General features: G+C 43.1%; 1 non-coding gene across 1 annotated transcript; it reads right to left on the bottom strand.

The window, feature by feature from the left end:
- Nucleotides 1-6,864: 6,864 nt before the first annotated feature.
- trnaq-cug lies at nt 6,865-6,936 on the bottom strand. The gene has a single exon. It is a non-coding gene; the product is annotated as a tRNA-Gln (tRNA).
- Between the last annotated feature and the right edge of the window lie 4,429 nt (nt 6,937-11,365).

The following is an 11,365-nucleotide window of genomic DNA, read 5'->3' as shown; positions in this document are numbered from 1 at the left end:
GAGGACAGTCTCGTGGTCGAGACCTAGAAGGGAGATATAAATGGCTTAAAGCTGGGAAAAAAGCAATCAGTGACTTAAGCAAAGACCTTCGCAAGAAATCAGGCAACCTGCACAGTAAACTCAAGCGCCAGATAGAACTGGAGGAAAAATGTCAGGCTGCTGAAAAAGAAATAGAAATCATAGTCCAAAACAACCACAGTCTTGAGCGAGAAATTGTTGGAGCACAGAGGCAAATGAGGGACCATCAAGTTTTGGAGGATGAATATGAGGCTAAACTGAGTGTAAACAAACGCTTGAGCCAGGAATGGAAGAAGCTGCAGCAAACGGTTCAGGACCTCCGGAAGAAAATCTCCAGGCAGAACGACTTGGAAAAGAAAATTCAAACAACGCAGGAGGAGAATCAAACCTTGAGCCAACTCATCGCTGTCCAAGAACGACAGCAGCAGGCTTTGACCGAGAAACTTCGCGATGAACAAGAGATGCAGGCCGCGTATGCATCAGAGAAAGCTAAGAAAAAGGAAAGGATGGACCACCTTCACAACCTCCAAAGCAGAATCCTGGATTTGACAGCAGAGTACGAACAGGTGAAACCCTGGCTCGATCGGTATCAACAGAACAAAACTGAGCTGAACAGGTTTGACAATGAGAAGGTTGCCCTCGTGCAGGAACGTCAGGAAATTCTCAACAAGATTAGACAGCAACAGTCTCTTGACAGGGAGAATAAAGACATCACATCTGCCGCAGAGACCATTCGCCGAGAGATTTCTGTTCTCCGCAAACAAATTCAGGAGCTCCGTCAGGAGGACAGACGCTGGACGGCTGGACAACAAGCTGGGAAACGAGACGGTTAGGGCTGAAACCATCAAAGCCAAATAAAGGAAGGAGGACGTGAGCTTAGATAAGGTCCTGCTGCACATTGAGAGGAAGGAGGAGGAGCAGCAGGCCCATCAGTCCCTCTTAGACTGGCCAAACAGGCGCTAGGGGGGACAGCACGTGCAGCTGGACCGACATAAGCGCCGTCTGAATCAACCAGAGGGGACTTCGGGCTGCTGTAACACAGTAAGGCTTCAGCTCCCAGCCCTGCTTCCTTCTGTGTTCTTCCTTCAGATGTGGGGTTTTCTCCGGGTGCTCCGGTTCGCCCATTGACAAAGTCAATCAAAAAAATGTAGCAGTCCACACGACTTGTTTCCACAAGGCATCAAGCTTGTTTCCATGATCCTTTGCAAACTTCTACACTGAATTTTGTGGCGAGGACGCAGGAAACTTTTCTTCTGATGACTTCCATGAAGGTCATTATTAGTCCAGATGTTGCTGCGCTCCTTTGCTTTTTTCTCTAAATAAATAAATAAAACTTTAATCTTCATTTTCTACTCACTTAAGTATTCATTGATAAGCTCTGTTCTGATGTGCAGAGCAAATAATATCTATATATCTAAATAATAAATATCTAATATACAGTATATATCAAATATATTCTCATTTTATTCTTTTATTTTTTCAAAGATAGCTGTGTTACATGTTTTCGTTTCAAAGGCTTTTAAATAAGTACAATCGGTGTCAAGTACGTCTCAACAAGCCTACATTTGAAAGAGGAGTAATTAAAAAGCTGTTGAAACAATGGTTTCATGTCAGTAAAGTATATGTATCTAAAATGCTTTCATCTTACAACCAAAGTCAGGCCAGTTTCAACCTGTACATACAGAGGACTGATAAATAAAAGGAAATAACCGACTAAATGAATAGAGATGCTTCACTATGAGAAACTGTCAAGAAACTGTCCAGAACAAAACCCCCGTAAAACTGCAGACTACACTTGGTTTTTATGCTCACTAAACTGATGAGATATAGCCCAACATGTTAATAGTGAGCTTTAGAAGTGTTGGCAGGCTGATTTTCTGTTTGTTTCAGTCTTTTAAAGCAGTCAGGCTCGCTGTAGCCCCCTGCCCCCAGTCATTCTGCTAAGCTAAGCTAACCATTTCCTGCCTCTAGCCTCTCATTTAACAGACAGACACAACAGCAGCCGTTTTAGCTAAAAGCTAACAAGCATATTTCCCAAAGTGTCTAAATACTCCTTTTCATCTCTAGAAGTCTTAACTGTTGAAATATGCGATTGAAAATAAAACCACTGCAAAATGATCAAACATGAGGTGATCTAGTGCACGACAGCATGTTCAACATGTAGCAGTTCTGTTGTCCTGTGTGATCGGACGAGTGAGGCACGAATCAACCTACCACAGGGACTGGATAGAGCCATTTCAAACGGGTTTTGTGGTTGTCCAGGCTGGAGTCCAGATGCCCGTTATTCAGAGAGCTTCCTGCAGGAGGCGCACCTGCTGCACTGGAACGGCCCATTCAAACCCTGGAATTACCCTGCTGTTCACTTGGATCTGTGGGAGAGGTGGTTCATCCCAGACCCCTCCAAAAGGTTCTCCTTGGTACGACCTGAGAGCAGCTGAGTGCCATGGAATGTACCATATCTGAGCCACAGGGGGACAGTGAAGTGTGTGAAGTTTAGGACTTACTTGAACAATGGTGGAAGATGTGAAAGGAAACGTTCAGTGAATTTAGTACTGAGGAACATTATTGAAAATAAAATGTCAAACATTATATGAGAAACAGTATTGAAGTGTGTTTTTATTTATGCTAAATACACAAAATGTGACTCATCTGTTGTGTTCAGGAAGTGACAGATACCTGTATTACAATGTTACCTGTAGGAACGTGTTCAAAGTGAAACTCAGAAACTCAGAATAGTGTCCAGCAATTTTTGTGTCTTGTAAATTGTTGAACTAAGAGAAAATGTGTTTCTCTGCTAACGTGAAATACAGTTTTTCAGAACTACGATTTTCACATTTTCCTATCTTTACGGGTCAAATCAGCATTGAAATCTTGAGGTAAACAGAATGCAAACATAAAAACAAACAAAAAAAAGTAATATTCCCAGTATCTGGACGTTGTTGGGCCAGGATATGATCAAGATTAGAGCACATTTGCATTAGTTAAAATGTTGAAGTTTAAACCTGCATTAATCAGTATTTTTCAGCATGACTCTCTGGGTGACAATGTTGGTCGGTCAGTTGGTTCACCCAGACTGACACATCTCAACAACTGTTGCATGGGCTGAAGACATTTACACAGATGTGTGCAGTATCCAGAGGATGAACCCCACTGATCCTCTGACTTTTCCTTTGGCTCTACAGTGAGGTTGGCTAAAACCCAGATATTCTTCTTGTGCGGGCCAAACCATGAAGGAGAGTGAAGTTGGACTTACATTTATCAGCTGGCCAGAACCACAACTCAGAAAGAATGCTAATGTGACTTTATGTCCGCTGTGGGTGTAGAAAAGACAACTACTGCTTGGGGCTGTGTACCTGTCAGCCGGAGTTTTGCTGTTCTTCTGCCCCCTCGTGTCCATAAACTGACTAATGCAGCTTTAATTCATTAATTGAGTTCATTAATTCTGTATTGATTCTCCTGCAGAAATGATGTTTGTCCTCTGCAGAGCAGCAGGCAGCCACACCTCGCTGTCATAGTGATTCACCTTCATTCTTATCTGAAAAATGTGTTTGGAAACGTAAATGCAAAAGCATGTCCAACAAGCAGTCCTACCAGAGTTACATCTGGAATCTAATCCCCCCTCCTTCCTCCAGAGACAGCGATTTCTAACGTGCATGTGTGTGTGTGAGAGAGAGAGAGAGCAAAATGGTAAGAGCTTCTCCTTCAGGAAAGACGATGCAGCGAGAGTCAGACTGACCTGTGAGCTGCCTGAGACCAGATCACACTGCAGCATTGTTTCGTTAGTATGCAAAATGTAGAAAGGTAATATGGGGAAATATGAGCAAATTTCCACCACACTAACGAAGAATTAAACAACTGTAGCTTCAACAGGCCTTTAACAGCAACTCAACTCATACAGTGCAGTCAGGTGAGTGGAGTTCAGGCGTAATTTCAATTCTCTGTTTGTCTTGTACACACTGCAGAATTGACAATAAAGCTGACTTTGACTTGACTTTGATTCTCTGTTTCAACAGAGCATTGGCACATAAATACTGTAAGTTGCACCTTGCTGTTCCCTGGCTTTTATTCTATGGGGTCAAGTAAATGTTTGAGTAATTCAGGTGTAGCCGGTAGTGAACCCACAGGAGAACACACAGAACAGGTACAGGCAGATCAGAGTTTTAAAAAGTTTATTGGAAAACTTAGCTCTCCGTATCGCAGGTGGAATGCTGGGGAGGAATGAGCGTTAGGCTCGCCGGGGAATCCGCCGGGCTGCTCTAAGTCCACAGCGGCTGCTGGTGGAGCAGCGGGGAAAACGGAACTGTCCAAGGCTGGATGCGCCGGAGCGCACAGACAGACGGAGGTGGGATCAGCGAGTGGCCGAGCAGAGGGAAGGCGGCGGAGTCGGGGGGCTGCCGCGCACAGAGGCAGTGGGATTCTCCGATGGTGCGGTGGGCAGAACACAGGCGGGGACAGGATCTCGACAGAGCGGTCGAAGGACTGCGGAGAGAGAAAAAACTTGGCACTAACACGTGCAAGCAGCTCAATCACTAACAGTAGGAAAACTGAGTTTACGATCTCGCAGGGAGTGGAGAGTTGAGCCCGGTTATATGGAGGTGGTGATCATCAGTGAGATGACGCGCAGCCGTCGGGAACCCATATGGCGCTGATTGCACATGGAGAGCCGCTGCTTGAGAGCTGCAAAGACAGGAGCTGAAGCAGGTGAGTGAGAGAATGTGGAAGGAATGAAACGGGATCAGAAGGAGGCCGAAGCAGACACAGGGTGAGCCCTGGCAGCTAAACTGCTGTATTTTACTGGCTTGTTTTTAATTTTCCTTTAAATGTATTTTTCTGTTTGTAATTCTTATAGTATTTTATCTGTATTTTTATTTTTTATCATCTTTTAATTTTCTCTCTTTCTTTCTTTCACTCTTTCTTTGAAAGTATTTGTATTTATGATTTTAATGTATTTTTATGTTTCTGTAAAGAACTTTGAATGGCCTGATGTATGAATAAATAAATAAATAAATAAATTTGCCTTGCCTTGCCTTCTGCTTCTTCCATTCGCTGATTTCTGCCACAAACACTCCGGGGTTGAAAGAGCAGGAATCAATTTTGCTCTGGTTGCCTGTGACACTTTTTTACTCTCTTTTGAAATCAATATATTGAACCTACAATTCTTTATGTGTAAGAACAAAAGTCCCATGAAAAAGTCATGATTGAGTTGTCATCAGGTCATGGGGAGGAGAAGAGCACCGATGGGCCTGAGAAAACAGAAATGTGGCTGAAGAGGAGGAACAGGGAGACAGACTGTGACAGCATGTCCATCCCGTCCACCTGGTCCCTCTAATGTCTGACCGAAGGTTTTACCCTGGTTTGACAGATGATGACCTTCCTCATTCAGAGTCAGTGTTTCGAACCTGTTTTGCAGTGAGGGTTTAAGTGTTGGAGTGAGCGTTGGTGCCCCCTGATTTAATTTCTTGCTGGATTTGCCTTTTAAAGGCTGTTTCTTTCATTGATGTGAGTCTCTGTAAATGTCCAGGATGCACTGTCCGAAACGTTGGCAGAGATAGCAGGGATATCAGGAGAAGGATGGAAGCAAAGCAGGAAGTAGAAGTGACGTTAATTTTACAGTTATGAGAGTGAACTGAATTGAATGATGATGTAATACTCTGAGCAAATGCATATTTTGGTTATTATTTTATGCCGATGTGTATATATTTAAAGGGGAAGTATTTTATTTTTCTAATGCCAATTTGAAGGAAGAAAAATATAATATATATAAATATAAACAGTAAAACAGTTTTATTTTGGACAATGCAATTTATTGAGAACATTTATGCTATTTTGACTGAATTTAAAGCCACTAGAGAGTGATTTTTGGTGCAGTTCTCTCACATGAATAGGCCTATAGTGTGAGAGTAACCTAAGCACACTTCTTTAACCTCTGTGTCTAACTCAAAATGAATATTGTTATGTTATTTGGTTCTGATGTGGTTCTGATCAATGAATTTTTGAATGTTAATGGTTACTTACCATAAGTCTTTGAGCACTTTAATGTTGGTTTTCACAAATGATACACTTGAGATTAAAGTTGTACAACTGAGAGAAATTTGAATAGAGATGAAGATTTATGTCAGAGTTAGATGCAATTCTGTGCATTTTTTGCTATTTGATATTTGATATCCCTTTTGATGCATGTGAGTATAGATGGTGTTGAATGTGAATTGTGTGACCTGTCTACAGGTCAGGTTTTTGGAGGACGGAAGATGTTTGAGGTTCAGGACAACTTCCTGCCGTGACAGATGGCGAGCCGACCACCCGGAAGAGAGTTCAGCACTGAAGGAATCTCACACGACACACACACACCCATTCCACACACACCTTGCTAACTCCTATTCGACATGAGGGCCCCAACGGACATTTTTCTGTTTTAAAAGTGTGCACACTATTTTTATTTTTATTTTTTCTGACAGTTGGGTTACAATTCTGTATTCTGTACAACCTAATCAACTTACCTTAACCACTGTAAAAATTATATGAGTGGCTACTCGACTTTCACTCTGGTGTTTGCTTCATCATTGTTGCTCAGTAATGTGGCTCCTTCCGAATTTAGTATCTTCTGATTCTGGTCCAGGTCTTATAATCAGTCCAAGTGGTTATAATACCGTAATTCTCTTTTACATCTTTAAAATTGGTTCCAGGAGGAACAGGGAGACAGACTGTGACAGCATGTCCAAGATGCACTGTCTGAAACTTTGGCAGAGATAACAGGGATATCAGCAGAAGGATGGAGCAAAGCAGGAAGTAGAAGTGATATCATGAACTTATTAACACACAGCTGAATTTGTCTGTTAGCATTAAGGCAGGTTCCACTGAGATTTGAACTCAGATCACTGGATTCAGAGTCCAGAGTGCTCACCGTTACACCATGAAACCTCTGTACAGACTCAGCAGACAGCTGTGCCACAGCAACAACAAGCTTTTGACTTTTCATTTGTTTGGAGAGGACCAAACACTTGATGTGTGGCTGGAGAATGACATGTCCCCGGCAAACAGACAAGAAAAGTAAAGAACAACGCTGGACCGACTGGAGGGGCGATATTAAGGCACAAGAGACTTGAGGACACAGAGATTGACCAGACTGAAGCCGACAGACACGAAAAAAACACCAGAGAAACACAGCATGGGCGATCGACCTGCTAAAAGACTGCTTAGTGGAGACCAAACTGGAGACAGATTTTTAATGTATGACGCTGAACGCAGAGATCAGCTGCTGCGGGACTTTTATCCATCAGTACAAAATAATAGAAACCAAACTCTGTCTCCAGCTACGTCTCTCTCAGGTCTGGGATGTCCCGTCACTTCTCCACATTTTACATGATTTCTCTGAATAACTGCAAAGAAATAAGTTTTCCTGCCTGCCGGCCTAAATACAATATAATAATTAAAGCTAGGAAACACTGCTCTACAATATATACACTAAAACACAATATCGACACACTTTGCCAGGAACACACAATATTTGTCAGTATATACAGTATGTTATTTCTGTAATGCTGACTTTCCTCAAATACCAGACCTGTTACATGGGATGATAATTAAATTATTACAGCATTGGGCTGATAGAAGAAGCTCGCTGCTGGTCCTGTGGCAGGACATACGCAGAAGGTTCTGCCACAGGGCTTTGATGGTGGTGGCCTGCTGGTTGCTCAGTGTTTGTCCAGTTTCAGTCCTCAGCCCCATCAAATACTCTGCCAGGCTGTCCACTCGGTCCATCCCTGGGACACTGCGCTCATCCACACCCTGATAAATATAACACATATATAGAACATATATATAACACAATATGACAGGCAGAAGAATAACACACCTGTCAGAGTGTAACTTGTCACAGCATCAGATTATTGTATTTTTGGATAAGAAAAATAACCTCATCATGATAACTCACCAGAGTAAACAGCAGGCGGCTGAAAAGAGGGGAAGAGCTTCCTTCCGAGCACCTTGACGCTGTAGATGTTGACGCAGTGAAAAGGGTCCCCTGAGTGGCTGAAAGCAGTGAGGGAGGCTTCACTACCAGGGATGCAGCTTCACAGTCCCGGTTCATCTGTGGAGGCCCCCCGGGGGTACAGCTGGAGATTCAGGCTGTTGCCTTCAGATAGTAACCATGTGATCAATAACTGTAGCTTCATTTGTTTAACATTCATTGTGTCACTATTTCCAGGATGATAATGATAATCATCATCATCATCATCATCATCATCATAAGCACAATAATGATATTAAGAAGAACTGCAAGAGAACATGCTCTAACATTATAACGTTACTGTAAGTAGAATGAGGTGATAAAACGTTATGATTCTGCGTTGTTCTCTGAGGAAAACCAGTATAAAGTCTAAATTCAACATTCAACATCATTTTATCTGAATCTACACAGACCAGGACAGTAATTAACAGCGACTCTCTCTGCACCGACGTGCACCAAGACAGTAACGTTATGCAACGACAGTAATGCCGATATAGCGCTCGTCATATAGCGTAACAGCGTAAAGAAGCTAGCTAGCTCGTCGACAAAATCAAACAAGCATAAAATAAGTTCGCCAGCAGCAGCAGCTCACCTCTTTATGTCGGCGGATGAAACTTGAGAGCAGCAGAAGCGGACCGGGACACTTGAAGCGGCTTCAGACGTGAACGCTGCGGCCGGCTCCCGTTGCCGGGTTTATTTTCGTACTGGAGCGGAAGCCGGAAGTGATTGGCTGCGCTACCTGTTGCTATGGCTACCTGGAGGGGGTTTTTTTTCAGGTCACGGAGCAAATAAATTGCTTTGAACTGTGACGTCACTTGCTTTTGACATCAAAGCACATCAACAGCTATGACTCCTCATGCTCTGCTGTTCACATCAGTTCCAGATATTTTTCATTTATTCATTTTTATATCGAGAGACAACAAAATAAGATAAGATGGATCGTTGGCTGAAACGCAAAGAGGACAAAGAAAATCTTCTCGACAACATTTGTGTAGCTCCTGAGGAAATAGATGCCTCAGAGCTGCACAATATGTTCTTGGAAGAACGAGAAGACGACCGCAGAGGACAGTCTCGTGGTCGAGACCTAGAAGGGAGATATAAATGGCTTAAAGCTGGGAAAAAAGCAATCAGTGACTTAAGCAAAGACCTTCGCAAGAAATCAGGCAACCTGTACAGTAAACTCAAGCGCCAGATAGAACTGGAGGAAAAATGTCAGGCTGCTGAAAAAGAAATAGAAATCATAGTCCAAAACAACCACAGTCTTGAGCGAGAAATTGTTGGAGGACAGAGGCAAATGAGGGACCATCAAGTTTTGGAGGATGAATATGAGGCTAAACTGAGTGTAAACAAACGCTTGAGCCAGGAATGGAAGAAGCTGCAGCAAACGGTTCAGGACCTCCGGAAGAAAATCTCCAGGCAAAACGACTTGGAAAAGAAAATTAAAACAACGCAGGAGGAGAATCAAACCTTGAGCCAACTCATCGCTGACCAAGAACGACAGCAGCAGGCTTCGACCGAGAAACTTTGCGATGAACAAGAGATGCAGGTCGCGTATGCATCAGAGAAAGCTAAGAAACAGGAAAGGATGGACCACCTTCACAACCTCCAAAGCAGAATCCTGGATTTGACAGCAGAGTACGAACAGGTGAAACCCTGGCTGTATCGGTATCAACAGACAAAACTGAGCTGAACAGGTTTGACAATGAGAAGGTTGCCCTCGTGCAGGAACGTCAGGAAATTCTCAACAAGATTAGACAGCAACAGTCTCTTGACAGGGAGATAAAGACATCACATCTGCCGCAGAGACCATTCGCCGAGAGATTCTGTTCTCCGCAAACAATTCAGGAGCTCCGTCAGGAGCTCCGGAGAGTGGACAGGAGGACAGACGCTGGACGCTGGAGCTGGACAAGCTGGGAAACGAACGCTGAAACCATCAAAGCCAAATAAAGGAAGGAGGACGTGAGCTTAGATAAGGTCCTGCTGCACATTGAGAAAGGAGGAGGAGCAGCAGGCCCATCAGTCCCTCTTAGACTGGCCAAACAGGCGCTAGGGGGGACAGCACGTGCAGCTGGACTGACATAAGCGCCGTCTGAATCAACCAGAGGGGACTTCGGGCTGCATTGTAGTTTTACTGTAACACAGTAAGGCTTCAGCTCCCAGCCCTGCTTCCTTCTGTGTTCTTCCTTCAGATGTGGGGTTTTCTCCGGGTGCTCCGGTTCGCCCATTGACAAAGTCAATCAAAAAAATGTAGCAGTCCACACGACTTGTTTCCACAAGGCATCAAGCTTGTTTCCATGATCCTTTGCAAACTTCTACACTGAATTTTGTGGCGAGGACGCAGGAAACTTTTCTTCTGATGACTTCCATGAAGGTCATTATTAGTCCAGATGTTGCTGAGCTCCTTTGCTTTTTTCTCTAAAGAAATAAATAAAAACTTTCATTTTCTACTCACTTAAGTATTCATTGATAAGCTCTGTTCTGATGTGCAGAGCAAATAATATCTATTATCTAAATAATAAATATCTAATATACAGTATATATCAAATATATTCTCATTTTATTCTTTTATTTTTTCAAAGATAGCTGTGTTACATGTGTTTGTTTAAAAGGCTTTTAAATAAGTACAATCGGTGTCAAGTACGTCTCAACAAGCCTACATTTGAAAGAGGAGTAATTAAAAAGCTGTTGAAACAATGGTTTCATGTCAGAAAAGTATATGTATCTAAAATGCTTTCATCTTCCAACCAAAGTCAGGCCAGTTTCAACCTGTGCATACAGAGGACTGATAAATAAAAGGAAATAACCGACTAAATGAATAGAGATGCTTCACTATGAGAAACTGTCAAGAAACTGTCCAGAACAAAACCCCCGTAAAACTGCAGACTACACTTGGTTTTTATGCTCACTAAACTGATGAGATATAGCCCAACATGTTAATAGTGAGCTTTAGAAGAAAAAGGAGGGCAACTTAAGGCAACGAAATCAGAGATTGAACAGTATTTTTGAACGTATTCAGATTCAAAGGAGAATAGGAACATAGGTCTTCCACCTGACATGCCACCATTAGGGGAAGTGGAGCAGGAGATGGATGTGAGCCCACCTAGGTGGAGAGAAGTTGTGGAGGTGGTTAGGCGTGCAAAGGCTTCTTCGGCCCCAGGGCCTAATGGAGTCCCCTACCGTGTCTATAAGAGTGCACCTGGCATCTTAAGGACACTATGGAGATACCTGAGAATAGTTTGGGAGAAACAAAGTATTCCAAGAGCATGGCACAGGGCAGGAGGTGTCTTCATCCCTAAGGAGAAGGAGTCATCGGACCTTAGCCAGCTTCGGATGATTTCTCTC

This window comes from Chelmon rostratus, chromosome 22, assembly GCF_017976325.1.
Source record: "Chelmon rostratus isolate fCheRos1 chromosome 22, fCheRos1.pri, whole genome shotgun sequence".
NCBI lineage: Eukaryota > Metazoa > Chordata > Actinopteri > Chaetodontiformes > Chaetodontidae > Chelmon > Chelmon rostratus.
This window is presented reverse-complemented; position numbering and strand designations above follow the sequence as displayed.